This window comes from Haliotis asinina, chromosome 5, assembly GCF_037392515.1.
Source record: "Haliotis asinina isolate JCU_RB_2024 chromosome 5, JCU_Hal_asi_v2, whole genome shotgun sequence".
NCBI lineage: Eukaryota > Metazoa > Mollusca > Gastropoda > Lepetellida > Haliotidae > Haliotis > Haliotis asinina.
In genome coordinates this window covers 1,218,329-1,232,901 of record NC_090284.1, presented here as the reverse complement: position 1 = coordinate 1,232,901, position 14,573 = coordinate 1,218,329, and the positions used below count along the sequence as shown (strand labels likewise).

Below are 14,573 nucleotides of genomic sequence, written 5' to 3'. Positions count from 1 at the left end.
CGGTGTAATTTATTAAATGCAATCCTGGATCATTAGTGAAATGAAATTGTTTACCCCCAAATTCGCTCAGAGGGGTCAGATGTGTTTCTGAACTATTTGAGGCAAACACTAAATTCATATAAGAAACTGTTAGCTTTGCGTAGGATACATTTGAAATTTCATGTAATTTTTCAGTAATTTAAGACATATGTGTTGAGCATAATCATATATATATACCAGTTATATATATATATACCTGTTATATTTAACGTATTTGATTTAATCTTTTAGGCTGTTGTGAGAAAAATCTTGACACGACTGCTACTGGAGGATCACCCTTGTCTATCGAAGGTATGTGCTCATGTTACTAGGTAATTTCACTTTGAATATTTCATTAATTCACTTCCCTACGTACGTTTTCTCAAAATGAAAAATACATGAAAGTATCATTTGCAAATAAATTTGAATAGACGGTAAACTAAATCAGTTTAACATTACACCTGTGTGAAATTGCCATCAAACTGACCCCTTGATTTTACAATGCTTAATTGCTGCAAGGTTATGTCATGTGATATAACTAAACTTCTTTTATCATGATCTTTATGTCAGTTGTTCACTTACCGGTTGCATAACTTTGGCAAACAGGATGTACATAGAATTTGCACGAAATAACACAAAGGATGGTTAGCCTTTTTGGAAGTTATTTTAAATCTTTTAACTACAAAATGGTAAACTTTCAGAACAATATATGTATTCAAAGTGATAAATCTGTAGTTTACTTGGTTGTATAATTTTCACTGACGATCTTTAATTTTAATTAGACATTGTGTTGAATGCATGATTGAATGAAGTGCAAAGAAAATGACATTTGTTTTTATTTCAGTAAAGCCGGTGACGAGGACTCATGAATATAGTAGTCAAAGAAACAAGTGACTATATCACGACCAAGGATGGTCAATAGGATCTTGTGAAGGTAATTTTTACTCACCTGCCTGTCATTATAAATAGCTAATGGTTTAATTAATAGTGTAAAGACAGATTTATGGATGTTAACTACAGTTACCCAGCCAGCATGGCATATACAACCTTTGCCTAACAGATGAACTAAAATGTGTGAAACATGCTGTATAGTACTTTAAACAATTATTTTCAGAAGCGCTTTGTAGAGTGTGGCGGAACAGGCGTGATGATCTCAGTAGACAAGAAACCGGAAAGAAAGTGTCACACAGAACAGCAGCAAAAAAAAAAAAAACAACAAAAAAAACCCCCCAAAATACCAAAAAGAATGAAATCCGTAAGTATATCTATTCGAATAATAACATGTAACAACTCTTCTCATTACAATGTCTGATGACATATTCTAAGTTCCGGAAATATACATTTAAAATGTTTATGGATTATTGCTTTTTACATTCTTAAGATATGTAACACATGATTCAGATCATAATTTCATAAATCATAACATAAGAATCAAGTAAGTTAATGATGATATATAAACATATTACTACACTTCAGTGACTACATGTCACTACATGTCACTTCAGAGCAACAGATTGTGTGTCCATAAGAAAATAGGATATGTCATTAAATGTGATGAACTGCTTAACTTGTGTTGGGGTGATTAATCAAGTAAATAATTTTTCACGACACTTCCTTTTTAATAATTTGCAATCCATCTTGGCATTATGGTTTATCTGTTGATTGATTTTTGTTTAATTTTCAGAAAATTGCACTGCGCATGAAAAGCCTGAAAACTATTGACTGGCCAGATCGACGAAAAGAAAGGGTTTCAACTATACTTACCTTGGAAATGACATCACCAGGTATTAATCTCTTACCCCTTTACCTGGGAATCTAAACTTAAGACGTCTGCACTGGACTCAGCCACAATTTTCAACGCCACCACCAAAGCTAAGGCCAACATGAAGACCAGGATGCGGCATCCAACCAGAATGACAGAGATATCCGCTGAAGGATGCCCAAGTGGGCTAGTAAATAGCTAATCGATCACATGAACGGAATTTTATCTGTGATCAATTAAATTTGAATTATTCTCAATGTAAAACTTTAATAGTTTTGATATTCTGATTGTATTTCAATTAGTACAATTTTATTCGATCTTAATTTTTATCTATTTTCCAAGATACCTTTATTTACTTTAAATACATTTTTTGTACTTTCAATGTAACCTAAGTTCTTTATTGCATTTTATTTCATTGTTGTATTGTATTGCATGGTGTGTGTTATTATATGTTTAGCATTGACTGACTGGGATGTGTTTTTCTGTGTCAGCTTGAGGAGGTGCAGGAGGAGTCAAGGGATGCAACTGTTATAGCATGTTTTTAGAAATATTTTTGTCATAAGTTACAAATGTTGATCTGTTATCTAGTGCTGTATCTTTTTATTATTTATTAGATATATGTTTGATCCATATTTGTCTGAAAATAAAACAGTGAATCTTATTGTATCTTTTGTTTTTCTTTATGTATACTCGATGATTTTACACAAACTCCTTATATTGTCTTTGCCAACCAGGAGTAACAAGAATGTTATATGCAATGACACACATTGAATGACTCCTGTGAACCCGAGTAAATGAAATGCTGTGGATAGTTTTCTGGCAACAGAAACTCTGCGGAAACTATGTAGGTCAGTTTGTAACTGAAACTCTGCGGAAACCTGATGGAGTCTTGGTAACTGAAACTCTGCGGAAACCTGATGGAGTCTTGGTGACTGAAACCCTGCGGAAACCTGATGGATCTCTAACTTAACTGAAACTCAACGGAAACTTGTTGGAGCATGGGTAACGGATACCGTGCGGAAACCCTTAGAAAGTGGGTAATTGAAAGTTTCCGTCATTGCGGAAACTCAGTGTAAAAGAACGGAAACTCACTGGATTCTTGGTTTCAGTCCACTTTCCGTCAGGTTTCCGCACTGCGGAAACCAGGTTATTTTTGCTGTGGTTGGTATGGCGGACATTTATTCATCTACAGTGTTTGGTATGGTGGACATTCATTCATCTACAGTGCTTGGTATGGTGGACATTCATTCATCTACAGTGGTTGGTGTGGTGGACATTCATTCATCTAGAGTGGTTGGTATGGTGGACATTCATGCATCTACAGTGGTTGATATGACGGACATTCATTCATCTACAGTGCTTGGTATTGTGGACATTCATTCATCTACAGTGCTTGGTATAATGGACATTCATTCATCTACAGTGGTTGGTATGACGGACATTCATTGATCTACAGTGGTTGGTATGGTGGACATTCATTCATCTACAGTGGTTGGTGTGACGGACATTCATTCATCTACAGTGCTTGGTATGACGGACATTCATGCATCTACTGTGGTTGGTGTGGCGGACATTCATTCATCTACAGTGGTTGGTATGGCAAAGATTCATATATCTACAGTTGTTGGTATGGCGGAAATTAATTGATCTACAGTGGTTTGTATGGTGGACATTCATCTACAGTGGTTGGTATGACGGACATTCATGCATCTACAGTGGTTGGTATGGCGGACATTCATGCATCTACAGTGGTTGTTATGGTGGACATTCATTCATCTACAGTGGTTAAAATGGTGGACATTCATTCATCTACAGTGGTTGGTATGGTGGACATTCATGCATCTACAGTGGTTGGTATGGTGTACACTCATTCATCTACAGTGCTTGATATGACGGACATTCATTCATCTACAGTGGTTGGTATGGTGGACATTCATGCATCTACAGTGCTTGGAATGGTGGACATTGATTCATCAACAGTGGTTGGTATGATGAACATTCATACATCTACAGTGTTTGGTATGGTGGACATTCATTCAGCCACAGTGGTTGGTATGGCGGACATTCATTCATCTACAGTGGTTGGTATTAAGGACATTCATTCATCTACAGTGGTTGGTATGGCGGACATTCATGCATCTACAGTGGTTGGTATGGTGGACATTCATTCATCTACAGTGGTTTTTATGGTGGACATTCTTGCATCTACAGTGGTTGGTATAGTGGACATTCATTCATCTAGAGTGGTTGGTATGACGGACATTCATTCATCTACAGTGGTTGGTATGGTGGACATTCATTCATCTACAGTGGTTGGTGTGACGGACATTCATTCATCCACAGTGGTTGGTATGACGGACATTCATTCATCTACAGTGGTTGGTATGGTGGACATTCATTCATCTACAGTGGTTGGTATGGCGGACATTCATGCATCTACAGTGCTTGATATGGTGGACATTGATTCATCTACAGTGGTTGGTATGATGAACATTCATACATCTACAGTGTTTGGTATGGTGGACATTCATTCATCCACAGTGGTTGGTATGGCGGACATTCATTCATCTACAGTGGTTGGTATTACGGACATTCATTCATCTACAGTGGTTGGTATGGCGGACATTCATTCATCTACAGTGGTTGGTATGGTGGACATTCATTCATCTACAGCGGTTTTTATGGTGGACATTCTTGCATCTACAGTGGTTGGTATGGTGGACATTCATTCATCTACAGTGGTTGGTATGACGGACATTCATTCATCTACAGTGGTTGGTATGGTGGACATTCATTCATCTACAGTGGTTGGTGTGACGGACATTCATTCATCTACAATGCTTGATATGAAGGACATTCATGCATCTACAGTGGTTGGTATGGCTAACATTCATTCATTTACAGTGGTTGGTATGGCGAAGATTCATACATCTACAGTGGTTGGTATGGCGGAAATTCATTGATCTACAGTGGTTGGTATGGTGGACATTCATTCATCTACAGTGGTTGGTATGGTGGACATTCATGCATCTACAGTGGTTGGTATGGTGGACATTCATGCATCTACAGTGGTTGGCATGGCGGACATTCATTCATCTACAGTGGTTGGTATGGTGGACATTCATTCATCTACAGTGTTTGGGATGGTGGACATTCATTCATCTACAGTGGTTGGTATGGTGGACATTCATTCATCTAGAGTGGTTGGTATGGTGGACATTCATGCATCTACAGTGGTTGATATGACGGACATTCATTCATCTACAGTGCTTGGTATTGTGGACATTCATTCATCTACAGTGCTTGGTATAATGGACATTCATTCATCTACAGTGGTTGGTATGACGGACATTCATTCATCTACAGTGGTTGGTATGGCGGACATTCATTCATCTACAGTGGTTGATATGACGGACATTCATTCATCTACAGTGCTTGATATTGTGGACATTCATTCATCTACAGTGCTTGGTATAATGGACATTCATTCATCTACAGTGGTTGGTATGACGGACATTCATTCATCTAGAGTGGTTGGTATGGTGGACATTCATTCATCTACAGTGGTTGGTGTGACGGACATTCATTCATCTACAGTGCTTGGTATGACGGACATTCATGCATCTACAGTGGTTGGTGTGGCGGACATTCATTCATCTACAGTGGTTGGTATGACGGACATTTATTAATCTACAGTGTTTGGTATGGTGGACATTCATTTATCTACAGTGATTGGTGTGGTGGACATTCATTCATCTAGAGTTCTTGGTATGGTGGACATTCATGCATCTACAGTGGTTGACATGACGGACATTCATTCATCTACAGTGCTTGGTATTGTGGACATTCATTCATCTACAGTGGTTGGTGTGACGGACATTCATTCATCTACAGTGCTTGGTATGACGGACATTCATGCATCTACACTGGTTGGTTTGGAGGACATTCATTCATCTAGAGTGGTTGGTATGGCGAAGATTGATACATCTACAGTTGTTGGTATGGCGGAAATAAATTGATCTAGAGTGGTTGGTATGGTGGACATTCATTCATCTACAGTGGTTGGTATGACGGACATTCATGCATCTAGAGTGCTTGGTGTGGCGGACATTCATGCATCTACAGTGGTTGGTATGGCGGACATTCATTCATCTACAGTGGTTAATATGGTGGACATTCATTCATCTACAGTGGTTGGTATGGTGGACATTCATGCATCTACAATGGTTGGTATGGTGGACACTCATTCATCTACAGTGCTTGATATGGTGGACATTGATTCATCTACAGTGGTTGGTATGATGAACATTCATACATCTATAGTGTTTGGTATGGTGGACATTCATTCATCCACAGTGGTTGGTATGGCGGACATTCAATCATCTACAGTGGTTGGTATTACGGACATTCATTCATCTACAGTGGTTGGTATGGCGGACATTCATTCATCTACAGTGGTTGGTATGGTGGACATTCATTCATCTACAGCGGTTTTTATGGTGGACATTCTTGCATCTACAGTGGTTGGTATAGTGGACATTCATTCATCTACAGTGGTTGGTATGACGGACATTCATTCATCTACAGTGGTTGGTATGGTGGACATTCATTCATCTACAGTGGTTGGTGTGACGGACATTCATTTATCTACAATGCTTGATATGAAGGACATTCATGCATCTACAGTGGTTGGTATGGCTAACATTCATTCATTTACAGTGGTTGGTATGGCGAAGATTCATACATCTACAGTGGTTGGTATGGCGGAAATTCATTGATCTACAGTGGTTGGTATGGTGGACATTCATTCATCTACAGTGGTTGGTATGGTGGACATTCATGCATCTACAGTGGTTGGTATGGTGGACATTCATGCATCTACAGTGGTTGGAATGGCGGACATTCATTCATCTACAGTGGTTGGTATGGTGGACATTCATTCATCTACAGTGTTTGGGATGGTGGACATTCATTCATCTACAGTGGTTGGTATGGTGGACATTCATTCATCTAGAGTGGTTGGTATGGTGGACATTCATGCATCTACAGTGCTTGGTATTGTGGACATTCATTCATCTACAGTGCTTGGTGTGACGGACATTCATTCATCTACAGTGGTTGGTATGACGGACATTCATTCATCTACAGTGGTTGGTATGGCGGACATTCATTCATCTACAGTGGTTGGTGTGACGGACATTCATTCATCTACAGTGCTTGGTATGACGGACATTCATGCATCTACAGAGGTTGGTATGGCGGACATTCATTCATCTAGAGTGGTTCACAGCAAAAATAACTTGGTTTCCGTTCTTGCGGAAACCTGATGGATACTGGGTAATGTAGGTTTCCGCTAGGTTTCAGTTTCAGGAAATGCGCAATGAGAGTTTCCGCATAGTTTCCACAACTGAAACTAACAAGTCTTAGTTTCCGTCATGTTTCCGTCAACTGAAACTGTAGTTGGAAGTTTCCATTTAGTTTCAGTTTACTGAAACCTTTATAGCTGGAGTGAGTACGTTTCTGGTCTTGCGGAAACCTTGTGGATCTTGGGTAATGTAGGTTTCCGCTAGGTTTCTGTACAAGGAAGATGACAATGAGAGTTCGCTTAGTTTAGAAAGCTGAAATATGTTGTATTATCTTGTTATATTTATTACATATTTATTTGAACAAAAAACAAACTCTGGAAATGTTATGATTCAACTGTTTCATTTCCTAGAAAAGCTCACATTTTAATGCAACAGGGTAGTTGCAGTAGTACACAATTCGCTGTATTAAGAAACTGGGGCGCTCAGAGAAGAGTAACAGAATTCTCTCCACACAAGCATTGCTCAGGAAGTAGGCACACTGAATGAAGACGAGCTAGCCACTACACAAAGTGCTTTGTTTTTCTGTAGATGTTTGTTGGTGTATGCGAGTCCTGGTTAATATCTGGCGAAACATCTGAATCCGAATCAATCAGGCTCTCACATTGTGGTGGTAATAGCTCGCAAACCTTGAATGTGCTGTTAATATCTTGGTCACTGTCAGTGTCTTTAAAGGAAAAGGACATTCAGTTTGAATCATCAGTTCAACTGAGAGACAATTCACTGAAGAAAAGCTTGTAAAATCTAACTTTTCCAATGAATGAAACACAGCAATATATATGATAATGCAGAAAACATGTATTACAAATATTAAATACGTATTACCATTTGCTCACTTTCAGTTATTACAGTTACATGTATGATACATACATTAAATATATTAAACATGGATAGCAACGTGACAGTGCAAACTCGATGTTTAGTGAAATCTAAAAATTCTTTGATGACTAACCTGATGAAACATTTGTCATTCACCCGAAAAATCTTTACAAATTAACAAACATCTTGTCGTTACGGAGATGGAGATAACGTGTTTTTCTTGAAACAGGCGCCTGGCAGTGAGGACAGAAAAGCCGTATTTCTCCTGGAATTTAATATTTATGTATATGTTACGCTTGAATCCATGTGCGGTTACACTTTGAGTGAGGTCAAAAAGGTTTGTTGTATGTATTTACATAGTGTCTGCTTCATTATAAAGCTATATGAATAATATTGTTATAAAAGAGATTCCCTTACCGGGCATATAACAGATAATATAGCGTTATATAAATGAAGGCGTCTTGTCATTCTCCGAGTTTGTTAGTCCACAATCCATATCTGTAAATCAAATAACTGACACAATGATTCTTTCAGAAATATGAAACTTGAGGTGTGATGATAATGTCAATGCATTGTAGGGCTAACACATGCAACATGTACTGATGGACAAGGTTTTAATGGTTATAAACCAAATATCAAACCATGAAACTGATTAACTGGTACAACTGGATACACAGAACTGACACAGAACATAAGATACTAGATAATTTGATGAACTAATAAATGTATGATGTGACTTGGTTGAAATATTTCTGGAGTACAGATTGTATGAATAGATATAACGAAGACATATATACGGAATATCTCTGGGTACCCATGTTAAAACAAATATTGTAGAAACCAACCATATTTCTGAAACTTATTTCTCGTGATTTTAGGCTGTCTTTCTTGACAATTACTTGTCGCAATGTCAACAAAGAACTGTGCCCCTGCGGCAGAAAGTGCCACGAATAGTCTACAGAAATTATGCATGTACAAATCATAGCCAAAGGGTCAGTGGGATTGTGCTTCATTCTTCATTCACATTGACAAATGAATTAAGGTTTGAAAGAAATTGTGACACATCACCAAATTATTTAGTAATAGTAGTAAAGGTATTCATCAAATTAACGTAAAGGGTAGATATATAACTGTATAACTGTATAACTGAAAAGAACAAACAATGTTAATATTTCTAAACCCCGTGCATGTTTTGAGCACTGTGCGTAAATTACTTACACGGTACGTGGAGAGGGGTGGGGGTGGGGTCCATCCAGCAGAAATATATCCGGATACTACCTTCTCCTGGCAGGATTTTAGAAAATAACTTATTTGCCACAATAAAGTTTCCCATGAGTGCTAAATCAGTAGGACTCATGACGCTCGGGCCTGTTAAAGTAAGGTGAACATGTTTTCACAATTAATCACTGTTAATAATCACAAGGCCTACATATTGATGCTTGACACTGAGAAAAAACAATCAGTGACGCTAATGCGATGAAAAGACTGCTAAAACCATAACTGCCCACTGTTGTCACTTTGAGTACTTACATTCAATCCGCTGAATTCCACTTTTCACACTCCCCTTTGATGTCGGCAATGTAAACAAATAAACGAATGGCGACAGGATCACGTCCACGCGAGACTATCTAATTGTTACAAAAACAACTCACAACAGGGTGTACCTTCCTCTTTTGTTGTAGAACGCGGAAATCTACTTTCAAATGGTCACATTAGATTTATTTTTAAAAAAACAATGACAAAACTGTGTATTTCCCGTGAGTGTTAGCGAGACGCCATCTTGTTTGGCGGGTAGGAACAAATTTGTTTTCCTAGCAATTGTTTTCAAAACTTTAAGCATAACATGGCTGCGTCGTGTAAACTTTGCCATGGCCACCTCACTTTACCCAAAAGCACTCGGCGAAAGAATTCGCGACTTGGAGTAGAAAGCAGAGAACGGATGCGAGAAACTCGGAGTACCTCGGATGTGTCAGGTAAGACCGAGGGTTATTTTATTGTCAAATAACGTTTAAAGAATTATTGCGTTAATGACAGAAATCCGGATAGATTATAAAGTTTATCCCGAGAATGTATATTTTCGCTCGTATTATTTTTAACTATAGGCCTGAAAAATAAGTTTGTGTATATTTCACCTGTGTGAAATTGCCATCAAACTGACCCCTTGATTTTACAATGCTTAATTGCTGCAAGGTTATGTCATGTGATATAACTAAACTTCTTTTATCATGATCTTTATGTCAGTTGTTCACTTACCGGTTGCATAACTTTGGCAAACAGGATGTACATAGAATTTGCACGAAATAACACAAAGGATGGTTAGCCTTTTTGGAAGTTATTTTAAATCATTTAACTACAAAATGGTAAACTTTCAGAACAATATATGTATTCAAAGTGATAAATCTGTAGTTTACTTGGTTGTATAATTTTCACTGACGATCTTTAATTTTAATTAGACATTGTGTTGAATGCATGATTGAATGAAGTGCAAAGAAAATGACATTTGTTTTTATTTCAGTAAAGCCGGTGACGAGGACTCATGAATATAGTAGTCAAAGAAACAAGTGACTATATCACGACCAAGGATGGTCAATAGGATCTTGTGAAGGTAATTTTTACTCACCTGCCTGTCATTATAAATAGCTAATGGTTTAATTAATAGTGTAAAGACAGATTTATGGATGTTAACTACAGTTACCCAGCCAGCATGGCATATACAACCTTTGCCTAACAGATGAACTAAAATGTGTGAAACATGCTGTATAGTACTTTAAACAATTATTTTCAGAAGCGCTTTGTAGAGTGTGGCGGAACAGGCGTGATGATCTCAGTAGACAAGAAACCGGAAAGAAAGTGTCACACAGAACAGCAGCAAAAAAAAAACAACAAAAAAACCCCCCAAAAATACCAAAAAGAATGAAATCCGTAAGTATATCTATTCGAATAATAACATGTAACAACTCTTCTCATTACAATGTCTGATGACATATTCTAAGTTCCGGAAATATACATTTAAAATGTTTATGGATTATTGCTTTTTACATTCTTAAGATATGTAACACATGATTCAGATCATAATTTCATAAATCATAACATAAGAATCAAGTAAGTTAATGATGATATATAAACATATTACTACACTTCAGTGACTACATGTCACTACATGTCACTTCAGAGCAACAGATTGTGTGTCCATAAGAAAATAGGATATGTCATTAAATGTGATGAACTGCTTAACTTGTGTTGGGGTGATTAATCAAGTAAATAATTTTTCACGACACTTCCTTTTTAATAATTTGCAATCCATCTTGGCATTATGGTTTATCTGTTGATTGATTTTTGTTTAATTTTCAGAAAATTGCACTGCGCATGAAAAGCCTGAAAACTATTGACTGGCCAGATCGACGAAAAGAAAGGGTTTCAACTATACTTACCTTGGAAATGACATCACCAGGTATTAATCTCTTACCCCTTTACCTGGGAATCTAAACTTAAGACGTCTGCACTGGACTCAGCCACAATTTTCAACGCCACCACCAAAGCTAAGGCCAACATGAAGACCAGGATGCGGCATCCAACCAGAATGACAGAGATATCCGCTGAAGGATGCCCAAGTGGGCTAGTAAATAGCTAATCGATCACATGAACGGAATTTTATCTGTGATCAATTAAATTTGAATTATTCTCAATGTAAAACTTTAATAGTTTTGATATTCTGATTGTATTTCAATTAGTACAATTTTATTCGATCTTAATTTTTATCTATTTTCCAAGATACCTTTATTTACTTTAAATACATTTTTTGTACTTTCAATGTAACCTAAGTTCTTTATTGCATTTTATTTCATTGTTGTATTGTATTGCATGGTGTGTGTTATTATATGTTTAGCATTGACTGACTGGGATGTGTTTTTCTGTGTCAGCTTGAGGAGGTGCAGGAGGAGTCAAGGGATGCAACTGTTATAGCATGTTTTTAGAAATATTTTTGTCATAAGTTACAAATGTTGATCTGTTATCTAGTGCTGTATCTTTTTATTATTTATTAGATATATGTTTGATCCATATTTGTCTGAAAATAAAACAGTGAATCTTATTGTATCTTTTGTTTTTCTTTATGTATACTCGATGATTTTACACAAACTCCTTATATTGTCTTTGCCAACCAGGAGTAACAAGAATGTTATATGCAATGACACACATTGAATGACTCCTGTGAACCCGAGTAAATGAAATGCTGTGGATAGTTTTCTGGCAACAGAAACTCTGCGGAAACTATGTAGGTCAGTTTGTAACTGAAACTCTGCGGAAACCTGATGGAGTCTTGGTAACTGAAACTCTGCGGAAACCTGATGGAGTCTTGGTGACTGAAACCCTGCGGAAACCTGATGGATCTCTAACTTAACTGAAACTCAACGGAAACTTGTTGGAGCATGGGTAACGGATACCGTGCGGAAACCCTTAGAAAGTGGGTAATTGAAAGTTTCCGTCATTGCGGAAACTCAGTGTAAAAGAACGGAAACTCACTGGATTCTTGGTTTCAGTCCACTTTCCGTCAGGTTTCCGCACTGCGGAAACCAGGTTATTTTTGCTGTGGTTGGTATGGCGGACATTCATTCATCTACAGTGTTTGGTATGGTGGACATTCATTCATCTACAGTGGTTGGTATGGTGGACATTCATTCATCTACAGTGGTTGGTGTGGTGGACATTCATTCATCTAGAGTGCTTGGTATGGTGGACATTCATGCATCTACAGTGGTTGATATGACGGACATTCATTCATCTACAGTGCTTGGTATTGTGGACATTCATTCATCTACAGTGCTTGGTATAATGGACATTCATTCATCTACAGTGGTTGGTATGACGGACATTCATTGATCTACAGTGGTTGGTATGGTGGACATTCATTCATCTACAGTGGTTGGTGTGACGGACATTCATTCATCTACAGTGCTTGGTATGACGGACATTCATGCATCTACTGTGGTTGGTGTGGCGGACATTCATTCATCTACAGTGGTTGGTATGGCGAAGATTCATATATCTACAGTTGTTGGTATGGCGGAAATTAATTGATCTACAGTGGTTTGTATGGTCGACATTCATCTACAGTGGTTGGTATGACGGACATTCATGCATCTACAGTGGTTGGTATGGCGGACATTCATGCATCTACAGTGGTTGTTATGGTGGACATTCATTCATCTACAGTGGTTAAAATGGTGGACATTCATTCATCTACAGTGGTTGGTATGGTGGACATTCATGCATCTACAGTGGTTGGTATGGTGTACACTCATTCATCTACAGTGCTTGATATGACGGACATTCATTCATCTACAGTGGTTGGTATGGTGGACATTCATGCATCTACAGTGCTTGGAATGGTGGACATTGATTCATCAACAGTGGTTGGTATGATGAACATTCATACATCTACAGTGTTTGGTATGGTGGACATTCATTCAGCCACAGTGGTTGGTATGGCGGACATTCATTCATCTACAGTGGTTGGTATTAAGGACATTCATTCATCTACAGTGGTTGGTATGGCGGACATTCATGCATCTACAGTGGTTGGTATGGTGGACATTCATTCATCTACAGTGGTTTTTATGGTGGACATTCTTGCATCTACAGTGGTTGGTATAGTGGACATTCATTCATCTAGAGTGGTTGGTATGACGGACATTCATTCATCTACAGTGGTTGGTATGGTGGACATTCATTCATCTACAGTGGTTGGTGTGACGGACATTCATTCATCCACAGTGGTTGGTATGACGGACATTCATTCATCTACTGTGGTTGGTATTAAGGACATTCATTCATCTACAGTGGTTGGTATGGCGGACATTCATGCATCTACAGTGCTTGATATGGTGGACATTGATTCATCTACAGTGGTTGGTATGATGAACATTCATACATCTACAGTGTTTGGTATGGTGGACATTCATTCATCCACAGTGGTTGGTATGGCGGACATTCATTCATCTACAGTGGTTGGTATTACGGACAATCATTCATCTACAGTGGTTGGTATGGCGGACATTCATTCATCTACAGTGGTTGGTGTGACGGACATTCATTCATCTACAGTGCTTGGTATGACGGACATTCATGCATCTACAGAGGTTGGTATGGTGGACATTCATTCATCTAGAGTGTTTGGTATGGCGGACATTTATTCATCTACAGTGTTTGGTATGGTGGACATTCATTCATCTACAGTGGTTGGTATGGTGGACATTCATTCATCTACAGTGGTTGGTGTGGTGGACATTCATTCATCTAGAGTGCTTGGTATGGTGGACATTCATGCATCTACAGTGGTTGATATGACGGACATTCATTCATCTACAGTGCTTGGTATTGTGGACATTCATTCATCTACAGTGCTTGGTATAATGGACATTCATTCATCTACAGTGGTTGGTATGACGGACATTCATTGATCTACAGTGGTTGGTATGGCGGACATTCATTCATCTACAGTGGTTGGTATTACGGATATTCATTCATCTACAGTGGTTGGTATGGCGGACATTCATTCATCTACAGTGGTTGGTATGGCGGACATTCATTCATCTACAGCGGTTTTTATGGTG

General features: G+C 38.1%; 2 long non-coding RNA genes across 2 annotated transcripts; both read left to right on the top strand.

Annotated features, from left to right (window-relative positions):
* Positions 1 to 297: 297 nt before the first annotated feature.
* LOC137284768 (uncharacterized) lies at positions 298 to 1,229 on the top strand. The gene is made up of 3 exons (XR_010956919.1): positions 298 to 330; positions 863 to 952; positions 1,133 to 1,229. It is a non-coding gene; the product is annotated as an uncharacterized lncRNA (long non-coding RNA).
* Positions 1,230 to 10,438: 9,209 nt separating this feature from the next.
* On the top strand, positions 10,439 to 11,407 carry LOC137284740 (uncharacterized). The gene is made up of 3 exons (XR_010956917.1): positions 10,439 to 10,567; positions 10,748 to 10,884; positions 11,314 to 11,407. It is a non-coding gene; the product is annotated as an uncharacterized lncRNA (long non-coding RNA).
* The last annotated feature ends 3,166 nt before the right edge of the window (positions 11,408 to 14,573 follow it).